Consider the following 15,667-nt stretch of genomic DNA (forward strand, 5'->3'; position numbering starts at 1 on the left):
TTCTTCCTCTGTGACACAAGCCTCATTCCTTGTGAAAAACACGAAGCAGAAGACATTCGTGAAATCATCAGGTAAAGATCCCACGACCGTTCTATCACTGACACAGTATGTAGGTACATGGTACAAGCCCCAAGGGACCACCTTGCGGCATCCTCAGCAACCACAGAGCCACAGGGCAGATGAGTGTTTGCTCCCACTGAGGCTCTGCAACCTCTGCCACCAATACTGGAGAAATCCTCCTACCTCACTGTTTTCTCCTGAACTTGTTCCCTTGTTTTTCGATTAATACACAGCAAACAGGCACACCTTCAAGCTGCCAAAAGCATCTTAAACGTTGTACACTTACAATCTTCAAAATATAGTTGTTCAAAAGAGTCATCAAAGTAGTTTTTGAAATAGAACACTTACTTTGACCACATAATTGAACCTTCGGATATCTTGAATTGCACTTGAGAAGTCTAACCGATTAAAGGCTTCTCCCAAGGTGCAATAGCCATGCCTCTGGAAGAGCAACACAGAAGTTAAAATTAGTCAATTAGCCAAAAAGAATTGGCAGTTAATGTCAATTAATTGTGCGATTAAAAAAATTTTTGGCAAAGGACAATTTGTTTTTATTTTGAAGACTGATTTTAGATTTAGATGAGAGTATAGTAAAATTGTAGCAATGCTAATAATTTAAGCTGTTTATGTATACCTGACAGACCATTAACTGACATTTTTTAGAACCTGCTGAAGTAATGACAAAGACAAATATTTATTAAATATCTTGCTGGTTTGTTTTGTTGGGGACAAACTGGGGTGTGGACGACGTTAAAGCTAAGATCATAAAAAAACTGGATTCATTCTAGGCTACGCAACTAAAAATACATAAATCATCTGATTAACTGCATTGTAAGGATGTAGGTGTTATAAATATCTAGTTGAAACACAGGATTTCTCTGCAGGGGAGGCATGCACTGCCCGAGTTTGAAGTATAACATGGGATTTCTCTCCAGAGCAGCCATGCACTGCCCAGGCTGGAAGTATGCTCAACCACAAGGATCAGGGCTGGGAGAGGCGCTTCGGTAGCAAGAAGGTGCCTCTGAAAACCAGCATTGGGATGGAGAGGGCTGAAGGCAAGTGCTGGATGTGACCATGGGCAGCTTTCAGGCTGGGAGCACGGATGCCAAGAACCCAAAACACCAAAAAAACTGGTGCTTAGACCCACAGGTCCAAGAACTGAGGGAAGAAAATGAAACAATTTATTTTCAGTACTGTAAACACTGCTGCTATTCTCTTAGATGTTTTTCTTCCATGATATACGCTTATCCTGTATTGGTTTGTATAGATTAGCACATTAGGTTTCAGAAGTCATTTTAAACTCCATCTTCATCCTCCATATTTGAAATATTTAAAATCTACAGATTTTCAGGTCAAAGTTGTAGAGATAAGTAAGCTAGAAAACAATAATAGAAAACATGAGATGATTGGTCTCAAATTCCAAACAGGTGACTTGAGATGTCCTAGAGAAAGCAGCTGGAGTCATAGCACCTTTGTCTCTAACAGCCGATACACTCAGAGGCTCATGTGCTTCTGTGCGTCAACCCCAATCGCCCTGACGGGTGCACAACTCAACAAAATATACTCATTTAAAACATCCAAATATGTTGACTGAGTGCCTGCTATGTGGAAAACATTTTCCTGGGAACTCTGGGGAAAGGAAACACTCATTTTGATATAGATTATAATCTGAAATCCATCACAGCTGATATTCCACACGATGGTGTAGCAGACACTTTCCAAGGTCACCACCCATCTCACAAAAGGAAATTAAATCTGATTCACAGAGCAGACCACAAAGAGCATGTCTGGACCTAGAACCACAGCATGTAACCTCGGAAGCAGTGAGACATCAGCCAGCATGGACAAGCAGCAGGCACTTGCTCTATACCAGGTGAGGGTGTGGAGACATGATGTGGTGCAGGGACACCAGCACCCAGTCCTAGTTCTGGTCCCTGTCAGCCTTGTTAGGTCCTGGTTCCTAGGATTCCAGGGAACATCCCCACAGCCTCACAAGAAGATCCTCCTTTCCTGCATATGCTAGCTTGGATGGGATCCTCTGTTCTGTAATCAGTATGGCAACAGAGCAGATGAAATATTTAATGGTCTTTCATGAGCACTAAATTTTGTTTTTTACAAACTAGGTTAGATTCTGTCAAATAATCGTCTAATGGTGTATTCGAGTGTATATTAAGGATCTGATTCATTCTATACCCACTAACCATAACCAAACAGATTAAGTCTTCTTTCTCAGAATCTAATCCTTCAGTTTCTTGGAAGCTGGACTAGTTTCAGAGCATCTACAAACATTTCTGGAATATTTAACTTGCCCTGAAATAACATATGATAGACAGTAATTCCCTAAATTATTTCCCCAATTGTTGCAAAATAAAGCAAATGCAGAGTTTCTAGGACTATAAAAGGAACTCAACTTCCCGGATCCTAGTAAGGAAACAGGAAACAGCTTGAAGCTCTCTGGTTTGTTTTATGGCTCATGAAAAAGCTTTAGCCCAACTTGGCAAAAGAAAGGCAGGGAAAGAGTTCACATGGCTCTGCACAAACCCAACCCAATTACTAATTTCATGTTAGCCACTCTTTATGTGGAATTAGAGGGCTCACAGATGCCCTGCCCTCCAAAACACGCCACAGGGAGGACACATTCCCATCAGCATCAGGGGTTCATGCTAACACAGAGAAAATGCGTATGACTGCAGGAGTCCATGCTTGGTTTAAATAGCCCTGCTGTTGACTCAGATATGTACAGGTAGGCAGGAACCACACACTGTACACATATACCACATGCCACCACACACCATACATCCCACACACCAATGTGTGCATAAATACATGCACAACCATACATACACACCATACATACAACACACATACACCATACACACAACACACACCAATGTGTGCACAAATACACAGCCACATACCACATGCACATGCAAGCACATACAATGGAGAATCACTGCCTCAAAAGCTCCTCATATGCTATTATCTGTCAGAATGTGAACCATAGATCTGATATTGCAAAAGAAATGTGTTTTATGCAACTTTATTAATACATTTATTTAATGTGACTCCATATTCAACAGAAACAATCCAAGATACTCTCTTATTTATAATAGAATACTTACTTCTTTTGTGCTTTCTTTATGGACATAGATCCATTTTTCACGATAAAAAACCTAGAATAAAAATTACCTTTGTTTTTAAAATCTGGCAAATCATTTCAAAATGAAGATTTTAAAGGAATTTAAATAATTGGACATATTAACAAAATTATCTGACTTACTATATTGACAAGAAATGCTTTTACTTGGTTGAATGCAAACAGAATTGCTTTGTTTCTTAAATCAGTTTAAGATATGAACAATGATTTCAGACAGTACCAAGTCCTAGTAACTTAGAAGAAAATTAGTATTATTAATGACTGAAGCCATATGAAGACATAAATGATTATAAAATGCAATTACATTACTACATTCCTATGTACCCTAATAAAAAGTTATATTCTTCTGTTGCTGTGTATAGTACTCCATAGAAACAAATTTTTCAGATAAATCTTAAAAGTTTCAAGAATCACACTAACTGTATTCTCCATGTGACCCTATCTTCTTCATAAAGTAGTCCCCCCGTATTCACAGTTTCATCTTCTACAGTTTCAATTACCCACAGTCAGCTTTGGTTTGAAAACATTAAGTGGAAAATTCCAGAAATAAACCATTCATAAGTTTTAAATTGTGTGCCATTCTGGGTGGTGTCATGAAATCTCACACCGTCCTGCTCTGTCCTGCCTGGGATGCAAATCCTCCCTTTGTCAAGCGAGTCCTACACTACTCGCCCCTTGGTCACTCAGTAGCCGTCTTGGTTATCGGATCACCTGTTGAGATATCACAGTGCTTGTGTTTAAAGAACCCTTATTGTACTTCATAATAGCCCCAAAGTGCAAGAGCAGTGATGGTGGCCATCTTGCTATAACTGTTTCATTTTATTATTATTCTCGTTAATCTCTTACTGCACCTAATTTATAAATTAAACTTTATTATTATTCTCGTTAATCTCTTACTGCACCTAATTTATAAATTAAACTTTATTATAAGTGTGTATATACAGAAAAAAAACATAGTATCCATAAGGTTTGGTAGTATCCACAGTTTCAGGCATCCACTGGAGGTCTATCCCCTGAGGTAAGGGAGCCTACTATACATTAACATGTGTCTTGGTAACTCACAGATATGCTGCATGATAGAACTCTATGCCCTCTCACAGATAGGTCCCACCTCCAGCCTTCCCCTGCTGCCATCTAACATCCTAAACTCCAGCTCTGAATGTCTGTCTCCTGCTGTGAATCTTCAGTGACTTCAAAACTCAAGTCAGGACACCTCTCAGTTTGGCTTCACTGCTCAAGACTGAGCTGAATTCATGACCATAATTCAAGCATTCAGATTCATGGGCTGTTTTGTGGGTTTTGCTATCTCTTATTTTGTTTTTGCACATCTTACCCACTGAAACGTTGGGCTGCAAAAAGTTTGATCACTAAATATGTAGGCAATGCTGGATACTGGGCTGTTATTTACATATTTGTATCACCTTTTATTTCATAAGACAGCATTGTCAGAGTAATTTAGTATTTCAACATAATCAACAAGTAAAATAAAATTAATGAGAATGATCTTACTTTGAGTATTTGTGTCATTTCTAAAATGGTCTTTTTTCCTTTTTTTGGATGCATATTCATGCTCTTCATTATTGAATATTTCTCCATCTTCACTATTTAAGATACTGAAATAAAGACATATTCTATTAAAATATTTTTTCAGGGAGATCTTCATTTGGCTTTTCTTTTGTAAAAGGATACAAATACTTCAAAGTGACAGACTGTGGGCTTGAAATCACAGGGGTAATGTCTAATACATTTTTGTTTCATTTTGAGAAATAAGATGTATCCTGGTTCTTTGAGAATATTGTACCAGAAAGTGCTGAACATGTTTTAGAATCTCTGAAGGGTCTTGATATGCTTATCCAAGGTAGTTTCAAACATCAAAATGGCTTATTAAAACAGAGGTTTTTTAAAAAACAACTATTAAAACTCCAGAAAAAAGATGGTAAGAACATGATGATACCCAATATTGACCAATGACTTGATGTATCCCTTACCCCATGCTGAGTAACCACTCAACATTTCTGTTTACTCCCAATATGTTTAAGAGTTTAACTGGAGTTAATTATTACTGCACTGAACATGTTTTTATTAAGCACCAACCACATACACGGTTAACACATTTAACTGGAACCAGGTGAAGTGACATGTATATTTTTACTATTTAAATACATTTAACTAAAAGCTGTTCTTTGTGAAACAAGAAAATCAAATCATAAGGCAATAACTAAACAATGGGAACACCTTTTACTTTTTGAAAAAATGTCTTCCTTACAGAAAAAAAAAACCTGTAAATAGTAATCCACATCCTCAAAACTAAAGATGTGTAAAATTTTTATTTTCCACACACTGATAACAGATTTTCAGTGTAAAGTGAGGAAGGAAGCTCTGTGGAGACAAGCTGGTTGGTGGAGGCATGCAAGAGTGGTGCTCAAATCCAAGGAACTAAAATTGCCTATTTGCCGGTCATCGTTCTTTGACAAGAAAATTGTATACAAGCCCCTTTCCACTCACCAGTATTCACTTTTAGTAAAAAACAGCTGACTTTGCCAAATGAGTCACTTTCTCACCGTCAGAACAGACTTAAACAGCAGTGCCAACAGTTGTAAATCATCAAGACAAGCAAAGCACATTTGAAAAACATACAAACAACTGAACTTTTTGTGGCAGACATTATAACAGCAATTTATGGAAATGTGTTGATGTTTGTATTTTATATTTAGTCTTACACCAGTTTGTTATCATTGATTGAAATACTGAATGTAGAAGCTTTAGAATCTAAAAGGGTTTTCTAATGAAAATTACAAACATATCAAAGGAAAAGCACAAATACAATGTTCTCCAGAAATAGTGTCGCAGAAATAAAGACAGAATATGGAAGGAGACAGGACTGCTGACTAATCTCATACGTACAGGGAGAAGGACACTCCATGCAGCTTAGCTCCAACATGTGAGCGTGGGACAGAAAAGCAAGGTGAACCTAAAGACATCCCATGGACACACTGAGCTGGAACCAACTCTGCTCATAGGTGGTGGGGCCAGGTTCAGGTGCTTGCAGTAACCGCATCCTCCTGTGAATCTGGGCCTACATGGCTGTGGCTCCCTGGGGGCTACCCACACTGTGGATTCCACAGGTGGAGGTGACCTTCTTGGGCACTGCTGGGACACTTCCTGGGCCTGCCTGGGCAGTGGTAGGGCTCAGAGAACTTCAGCGTTAGGGCCTTGGGGAGTCTATGTCAGACTTGAGGACCAAGCCTGGGCTCACAAATGACAACTAGGCTACTATTTTTACAAAGTATTTTAAATGGGGAAAAAGCCATTATTTTTTGGTTGTGGGTTTTACACTGTCAGGTAAATAAAAATGTAGAAGTAGAGAAGAAAGATGAATGCTTCTGAAATTTAAATTTGACACATTAAAATGTTAATAAAGGAGTATTTAATTTATAAATCTTTCTATTCTGCATGTGTCAACTACATTTCATAGCAATCAACTACATGTCATAGTAAACATGTTCTCTTTTTATAACCTTCAAGACAAACATCACCTACTCTGACTTAAAAACAAGGGAACCTGCCCAACAACTTGATTAAAAAATGTCAAACAACTTCAACAGACACTTCTCCAAAGAAGAGACACAGCAGCCAACAAGCCCATGAAAAGATGCTCCACATCACGAATTGTTAGGTAAATGCAAATTAACACTACAATGAGATACTACCTCACGCTCATTATGAGGCTACTGGCAAATTAAAAAAAAAAAAAAGAAAGTTTAACAAGTGTTGACATGGATGTGGGGAAACTGGATCCTTCGTGCAATGTTGGTGGAAATGGAGGATGGTATAGCTACTATAGGAAACAGTATGGAAGTTCTTCAAAAAATTAAACACAGAATTACCATATGATCCAGCAATTCCACTTCTGGGAATATATTCAAAAGAACTGAAAGCAGAGAATGAAAGATACTTGTATACCCACGTTCATAGCAGTATTACTTGCAACAGATAAACATGGAAGCAACCCACATGTCCATCAGTGGATGAATAGATAAACAAAATGTGGTGTACACTATACACAATATGGAATATTATTCAGTCTCAAAAAGGAAATGCTGACACATGCTACAATAGGGCTGAAACTTGAGGACGTTACGCTGAGATAAGACAGTCACAAAAGGACACATACTGTCTGATTTGACTTATATGAGGTACTCAGAAAAGTCAAATCATACAGACAGAAAATAGAAAGCCAGTTACCAGGTCTGGGGGTGCTGGAGAATGAAAAGTTAGCGTTTAATGGGGACAGAGTTTCAGTGTGGGAAGATGTAAAAGTTCTAGAGATGTATGGTGGTAATGGTTGCATAATAATGTGAATGTACTTAACACCACTGAACTGTACATTTAAAAATGGTTAGGATGGCAATTTTATGTTATGTGTATTTTGCTGCAATTAAAGATAAACAGTGTGCAAGAGAGGAGAGGAAGTAGCAGCTTGTCTTGTTCATGCTGTCTGAGGTGCATGTCGGAGGGATGGGGTGGGGGCGGGAAGTGTTAAAAACAAAGAATAGAACGTTATACAACACAAGTGGAAAATACAGGGCACAAACGCACTTGTATAAAACACAGAGTTTCCATAAACTTAAAACATGTCTGAATGATGGAGCTAACAGCCCTTAACTCCCCACACCCAGGCTGCACCACAGCATACGTCACCCCCTTGCTTGCAAATGTGCCCAAAAGGCAATGACATTCCAAGTTTCCTCTGACAAGCCCAAGGACAGGGCATGAGTTTTCCAAGTTCCTTTCCATTCAAGAAAAGGAAGAGAAGAGAATAGAGAAGAATCAACAAAACAACTCCAAATAGAAGTAAACGAGAGCCAAGAACGGAACTATTTCTCGTAATTAAACCCCAATTTCTATAAATTACAATCCTCATTCTAGTGATGACCTATAATAAGATTTGCATTTTCTTCTGATGGTATTTTCTTTAAGAGATGGATAACAAGGTCTTAATCTTCATCTCCCAGACCACTCTAGGGTTCTAAGCACAGGCTTTACATAAATGTGCTGTTATGGGCCATCATCTTCAAATCATTTCCACACAAGTCTAGGAAAATAAGACAGGCTAGGATAAGCCTCCGGTTTTTAAAATTGCTAATCAAGGGCATCAGTTCTTAACTATATTGCTGTAAGATATGTCACAAAACTTTTGTTACCAGTAAGAAAAATGACCAACATTTGTGAATGATTTAATTTTTAATAATTATTAAAGTACTATACTACACATAATAAAAAATAATACATACTCATAAACTCAACTTCCCTGAGTTTCCAGTAGGAAGCAACCCTGCCGAGCCCTTGATTTTAGATTTCTGGCCTCCAGAATTGTGAGGACATACATTTCTGTGGTTTTAAGCCACTGAGTTTGTGGTTATGGAATCCCAGAAAATGAATAAAATTATCTATCTTTTCAAGTTACTTCAGTTTGATATTGATTATGAAAGGTACATATATGCTATCAAACAGAAGAGACTTTAGGGAGAAAAAATCTCGCATAAATGCAACAAGTTGCCATGACTCTAACTGCCAAGGTAATATAACATGCAAACTGTGATAATTTCACCAAAACCAAAACAAAATGGAACAAATCCTCAAACAATGTTGATAATTCCCACCCTGGCCTCCTCTGACATTTCCTTTGGATCAATTTGGCTGCACCTCTTCTGTCAAGCAGGAGCTGGACGACATTTTGGTCAGCTCCTCCCCAGAAGGGAGCTACAATCTCTGCTCTAACAATCCCCAATTGTTGTCTTAAGTTAGACTGTGTTCATCAATGGCTACCTACTAAACTTAGCTTTTTATCTGTACATTTTCCAATCAGGTCATATTATTTTCTCCTGGTAGGCAAATGTTTACATTTATCCATTTTCCTGATATAAAGCTACTTCGTATCAGGGTGTTATTAGTCTCTAATTATAAGAAGATAATCCAGAAGAGAAAGTCCAGTCAATTTTATATAAGTTAAAAAAAAAGATGTGAAACCTATTTTTAGAATTAACATTTCCTTCCTAAATATCTAACACGACACACTTACGGACTCTTAACACACCCTTCTTACATGAAGGGAGCAGCAGAGCAGAGGGCGACAAGAGCACCAAGGCCAGGTGGAGCCACAGCCAATGTGGGCCCATCTCACTCCGCAGGGAGAAGCAACTGCACTGTGCACAGAGTGCAATCTGGCAGAAGGGAAACGCCGTCTTAAAGAGCTTCAGATGCAGCAACCTTGAAGAAGGGCTGTGCCAGAAAGTCCACCAGATGAGGCCGCAAACCTATGAAAGGGCATCAGACACTCTGTGCAGAGGGTACACAAAACAATGCCTCCCACATTCTGTGACTTCCTGCGTGTGCCACTTGGACCACCACACTCCCTACCTGCACCATCTTACCTGGACAGACTAAATCTCAGCCACCTCAGGACTAGGATATTAACATGGCTTCCAGTTCTATAAATTCCTCCCCCTTAAGAATGCATGTCTGTAAAATCAGAAATGATGAAAACTGGACTTGTGAGTGGCTTTGTAGTAGGGATTACAGGTCCAGAATAGAATAGGTTCAGTAACATATTTAAGATATTTAAGGGAAAAAATATAAGCCAAAGATTTAACATCTAAATAGTGACTATCAAGGGTAAAAGTCACACATATTTTTTATGAGTACACACAAACACAGGAAGTACGGTGACCAGGAGCTGAGGGATGACCCACTAAAGAATAAGCTCCGGAAACCAAAATGACTAGAGGCAGATGCAAAGGTGAGCTGCAGGGTGGTCTGTATTTATCTGTGGAGCTGCTGGCACATGACGGTGATAAAAGTGCAGCATGCCATGGTTACCAGCTTGGACAATGCAGACAAAGAACAACCACCAGAGAAGTGGTAGGGGTGGGCAGAAGATGTGCAGGGGCCAACTGGGACTGGGGTGTCCATCAGCTAACTGCAGTATCAGGTACTATGGGGAGCCAACCAAAGAAACTAAGTGTTTGCTATAAAGGCATTAGGATAAAAGTGGGAAAAAAAAGGGAGGAAGAAAGCCCTCTTAAATACCAAAAGGGTAAAAGCAAATAAAATAGAACAAGGGGTTCCCTGTTATCTGTGATGTAAAAAATGGACTTGGCTCACCTATTAAATGGAAAACAGTCTTGGATTGGCTCACAAAGCAAAATCAAACACCATACTGCATATAAGATATACAGCTATAAAAGGCTGGGAAAATATATAGAGAATTTATAGGACTCAGAAAAAAAGTAACTGTCACAGGAAACTTTATAGCATTAAATACCTATATCAATACAAATTTAAATAATAAAAATAAATTATTTAAACATATAACTGAAAAAGCCAGAAAAAGAATAAGTGAACCAAAAGAAAGGGGTGAATTATTACAAATAAAAGCAGATACTATTAAGTAGAAAAAGAATAGAACTAAGAAGTAAATCCAAAAGCTGGCTCTCAAGAGAAAATAATCAACCAAAACAAACCACTAGGTATCTGATTAGAAAAAAGAAAAATAATAAGAAAGTTACAAGTGCTAACAGAAGAAAATTTAAACATTGTAAAAGATAAGGAAAAGAAAGGGATAGAGAGAAAAATGTGTAGATTAAAAGAGACTTTAAAAACATATCAAATTTTAAGAATAAAACAACACTAAACTATAGTGTCTAGGGATATACACTTGGTGATAAAACTATAAAGATTAGGGAAATGATTACCATAAGAGTTTGGGAAGTGGTTATTTTTGGGGAGAGGAAGTAGGTTATAATAGAAATGGGACATGTGGTGGGCGCTTCTGGGATGATTGATAAAGTTCTATTCCTTGACCTGGGTGTGGTTACAAGGATGTTTCCTTTATAAAAATGAAGAAAAACATTAAAAAATCATTACAGGCAACTTTATAAAACTCTTTGCAGTAAGTTAGAAGTAGATGAAACATTTTTTAAAAATATTAAATTTAATGCTATTCCAATACAAAATCAAGTTTTTTTCTTAGAGCTAAACAAGTTAATTATAAAATGCATTTAAGAACAAGAAGAAACTATCCTAAAATTCATACGGAATGAAAAGAGAGCCCAAATAGCCAAAGCAATCCTAAGCAAAAAGAACAAAGCCAGAGGCATCACACTACTCAACTTCAAACTACACTATACAGCCCCAGTAACAAAACAGCTTCTGTACTGGTACAAAAACAGACTCATAGACCAATGAACAGAACAGAAAACTCAGAAATAAAGCCACACACCTACAACCATCCAATCTTTGACAAGGCCAGCAAAAGCAGCAGTGGAAAAAGACCATCCTATTCAATATATGGTGTTGGAATAACTGGCTAGCCACATACAGAAGACTGAAGCCAGACCCCAACCTTTCACCATATACAAAAATTAACTCAAAATATATTAAAGATTTCAATGTAAGACCTCAAACTGTAAGATCCTGGAAGATAACCTAGGAAATACTCTTCTTGACGTTGGCCTTGGCAAAGAATTTTTGGCTAAGTTCCCAAAAACAATTGCAACAAAACAAAATTGGCAAGTAGAATTTAACTAAATGAAAGAGCTTCTGCACAGCAAGAGAAACGTTTGACAGAGAATACAGACAACCTACGGAATGAGAGAAACTATTTGCAAACTATGCATCTGACAAAGGCCTAATATCCAGAATCTACAGGGAACTTATGCAAAAAACGTTCACCTTCTGTCTGTGTTCACGTCACCAAGAGAATAGAAAGGAAAAGGGAAGAATGCAAAAGTCAAAGACACGTCACCCTCCTTGAGACAGCCCTCCAGTCCAGGCCAAATCTCAGCCTGCCCTTGGTCCGCTGTGGTTGGGCCTGCACCCAAGCCATGAGCACAGCAGCAATTGTGGCAGCAGAAGCTTCCTCTGGGCTCAGACTCAGGCTGATGCTGCGTCAGGACCTGCCGCGGTCTCGGCTGGGCTTCCTGGGACTCGGTGGTTGTGGGCTGACTGTAAAGCATGGAATGACTCTTAGAAACTGGGCGTCATTCTTTGTGGTTTTCCCAGCTTGGTCCCTGATGATACTCCAGGTCTTAGGAGACATGCTGAATATTTATTATGCTTACATTCAAGCAACATGAACCCTTAAGGCTGATGTAGCTCCCCGTCTTTTTTTCCCGGAAGGAGGAGCACTGAAGGAACATTTTTCCAGTATGGATTCTTCCCAGCTCCGAGAAGCTGGAGGCACACGGATCCCTCGGCCAGCTCCCATCTATGGACGTGCTGTAGTCACAAGGACTGTGACTAAGGCTCAGTCCCTGAGGAGTGCCTTGGCATGGGCTGCTTTAGGCTGTAAACACCCAGTTTTATCCACTTTATGTGAAGAAAGCCAACAAGGGGCATGGAGTGAGTTCCGCAGGTTTTAGCGGCTGTGGCGGCTGGTGCTCAGTGGGGATGACGGAGGGAAGGCGCCTCCCTCTGTGGGCCCCGAGGTCTGTGTGGGAATCAGCTCTGCAGCTGTGTCCAGGGGCAGCCGTAGACCACACACAGCAGGCTCACAGCTCTGTTCCATGAGAACTTTATACACAAAAGCAGACAGGCTGGGCTTGGCCTCTGGATCATAATCTGCTGACCCCTGGGTAAGAAATTTTAAATATTTACTTAATTCTGTTCAACAGAAGGGGTGATATACTGAGGAGTGAATAATGGGAAAGATCTGATTCAGCTGTATCAGGAAGAACTGGTGTAAATTCAACTTAACTGAATTCACAGTATTCGTGTTTTATGCCTTTAGGGGTTAAAAATGGGTCACACACGAGCAGCATGCACTTCACTGGCATGGCAGGGCACCTCAGTGTTTACATGTGTGGTTCCCATGCTTACCAGGGCTGGAGGCCCCTATTAGTAGTGAAGTGCATGTGGAGTTCTGGATACTTTTCCTGGCTTTCTCTATTTGTGTGAGCTTGTGCAGTTAGAGGTTTGGGCTGAATTTGGGTAGAAATGGGTGGCTCACAGGCTGCAAAAGTTCTGTGGACCCTTTTTCCCCCAGCTGATTAATGTTGTAAATATTAGAATATTGTTACATAAAAGTCTGGATTTTTAGTTTCTTTCACATTGGAATAGCTGCCAACATTGGGCCTGCATTCATCTCTCTAGGGCAACATCGGCTGCAGCGGAGATGGCTGCTCCCCGGTGGGGTGTGTGCTCGGCCTGCAGCCCCCGCCCTCCGGAGTCCATTCGCCTCCGCCCTCAGGTTTGCACCTCGTCATTGTCTTCTAATTTTGCATCCCTGGACTGCGTGACCTACAAGGCTCTCAGCACAACAAGACTCTATGATTCTGTCTATTGGAACAAAAAGCCAGTGAGGCAAGTGTATCATCCCGTTGACGAATTCACAGCATTAACTCTGGGAGTTGGGGACAGTGTGTATTCTTCTTCCAGACACTCTCTGTTTCTCCTGGATGGAAAGGTTCTGCTACTTCTCCCGTGGTCAGGCCCAGCCAATGGAACGGAATGGAAGTGACTCTGACCCTTATTGGCAGAAACTTTAAATGCCGCACAACTTTCCTGCACCCTCCCCTCTGCCATGAGCCTGGCAGTGCTCAGGATGGGAAAATTATCTCACCTGGGCCTGAGGATACAGGAGCTACCCCCAGCCTGCAGTGGAAGAGAAGCATGGACAAGTGATTAAACTTTGTGTTTTCAAGCCACAGAGGTTTTTTGAGGTTGTTTGCTACCATGCTTTGTCCCTACAAACACAGTCATGGAGAAGGCCAGTGGCAGAGCCTGAGCCGTTCGCGCATCTGTTCACCAGTATCCAGAATAACAATAGATTTTTGAAACATTCCTGAGAAAATTCTGGGAGTTGCATACTGGCCAGTCTTATTCTCTAAAGTTGTTCCTTCTAAAGGGTGGGATGACTGAAAATTTCAGAAAAGCAAACCACCGCTGAAAGGCAACATTATCTCTGTTGGCAGAAGGCAGCTTGAGCAATCTAGATTTTCCACGGTTCACCAACTAGTTTTTAAGGAAATATGGCTGTGAGAGGAATAAAACATGATACCTACCTTTAAGGAACTCAGAGAAGTGAATTAAAGGAAGTCACAGATCAGACAACCAACCACACAAAGTTTCTAAGAGCAAACTGTTCGGGTCAGCAAGTCACTCTTATCCACTGTTTTGCCTTCTGAGGTTTCAGTTACTCTCAGTCAGTCATGGTCCAAAAACATTAAATGAAAAATTCCAGAAATAAACAATACACACGTTTTAAATCGTGTTTCATTCTGAGTAGCGTGTTGAAGTCTCATGCCGTCACATTCAGCCCCACCTGGGGTGTGACTCATCCCTCTGTCCAGTAGGTCCACCCTGTCTATATTACCTGCTTTTCCAGGAGATCCACCCTGTCTAGACTACCGGCCTGGCCAGCAGATCCACCCTATCTACACTACCTGCTTTTCAAGCAGATCCACCCGGTCTACACTACCTGCCTGTCCAGCAGATCCAGCCTGTCTACACTAGCTGCCTGGTCAGTAGATCCACGCTATCTCCACTACCTGCCTGGCCAGCAGACCCGTTCTGTCTATACTACTTGAATGTCCAGCAGATCCACACTGTCTACACTACCTGCCTGTCCAGCAGATCTGCCCTGTCTACACTACCTGCCTGACCAGTAGATCCACACTATCTACACTACCTGCCTGGCCAGCATATGTACCCTGTCTACACTACCTGCCTGCCCAGCAGATCCACCCTGTCTTCACTACCTACCTGGCCAGCAGATCCACCCTGTCTACTCTACCTGCTTGTCCAGCAGGTCCACCCTGTCTACACTACTTGCCTGTCCAGCAGATCCACGCTGTCTACACAACCTGGCTGGCCAGCAGATCCACGCTATCTACACTACCTGCCTGTCCAGCAGATCCACCCTGTCTATACTACCTGCCCATCCAGCAGGTCCACGCTGTCTACACTGCCTACCTGCCCAGCAGATCCACCCTGTCTACACTACCTGCTTCTCCAGCAGGTCCACCCTGTCTATACTACCTGCCTGGCCAGTAGATCCATGCTATCTACAATGCCTGCCTGGCCAGCAGATCCACCCTGTCTACACTACCTGCTTGTCCAGCAGGTCCACCCTGTCAAAACAACCTGCCTGCAAAGCAGATCCACCCTGACTAGACTACCTGACTGGCCAGTAGACCCACGCTATCTACACTACCTTCCTGTCCAGCAGATCCAACCTGTCTATACTACCTCTTGTCGAGCAGGTCCACCCGGCCTATACTACCTGCCTCTCCAGCAGGTCCACCCTGTATACACTACCTGCTTACCCAGCAGATCCGCCCTGTCTATACTCCCTACCTGCCCAGTAGATCCATGCTATCTACACTACCTGCGTGTCCAGCAGATCCACAAGGTCTACACGACCTGCCTGTCCAGCAGGTCCACCCTGTC

At 40.9% G+C, this 15,667-nt stretch overlaps 1 pseudogene; it reads left to right on the top strand.

Moving 5' to 3' along the window:
- The first annotated feature begins 11,682 nt into the window (after positions 1–11,682).
- Positions 11,683–12,903, top strand: LOC112209795 (protein FAM87A-like; annotated as a pseudogene).
- The last annotated feature ends 2,764 nt before the right edge of the window (positions 12,904–15,667 follow it).

Source organism: Pan troglodytes, chromosome 21 (genome assembly GCF_028858775.2).
Source record: "Pan troglodytes isolate AG18354 chromosome 21, NHGRI_mPanTro3-v2.0_pri, whole genome shotgun sequence".
Taxonomy (NCBI): Eukaryota; Metazoa; Chordata; class Mammalia; order Primates; family Hominidae; genus Pan; species Pan troglodytes.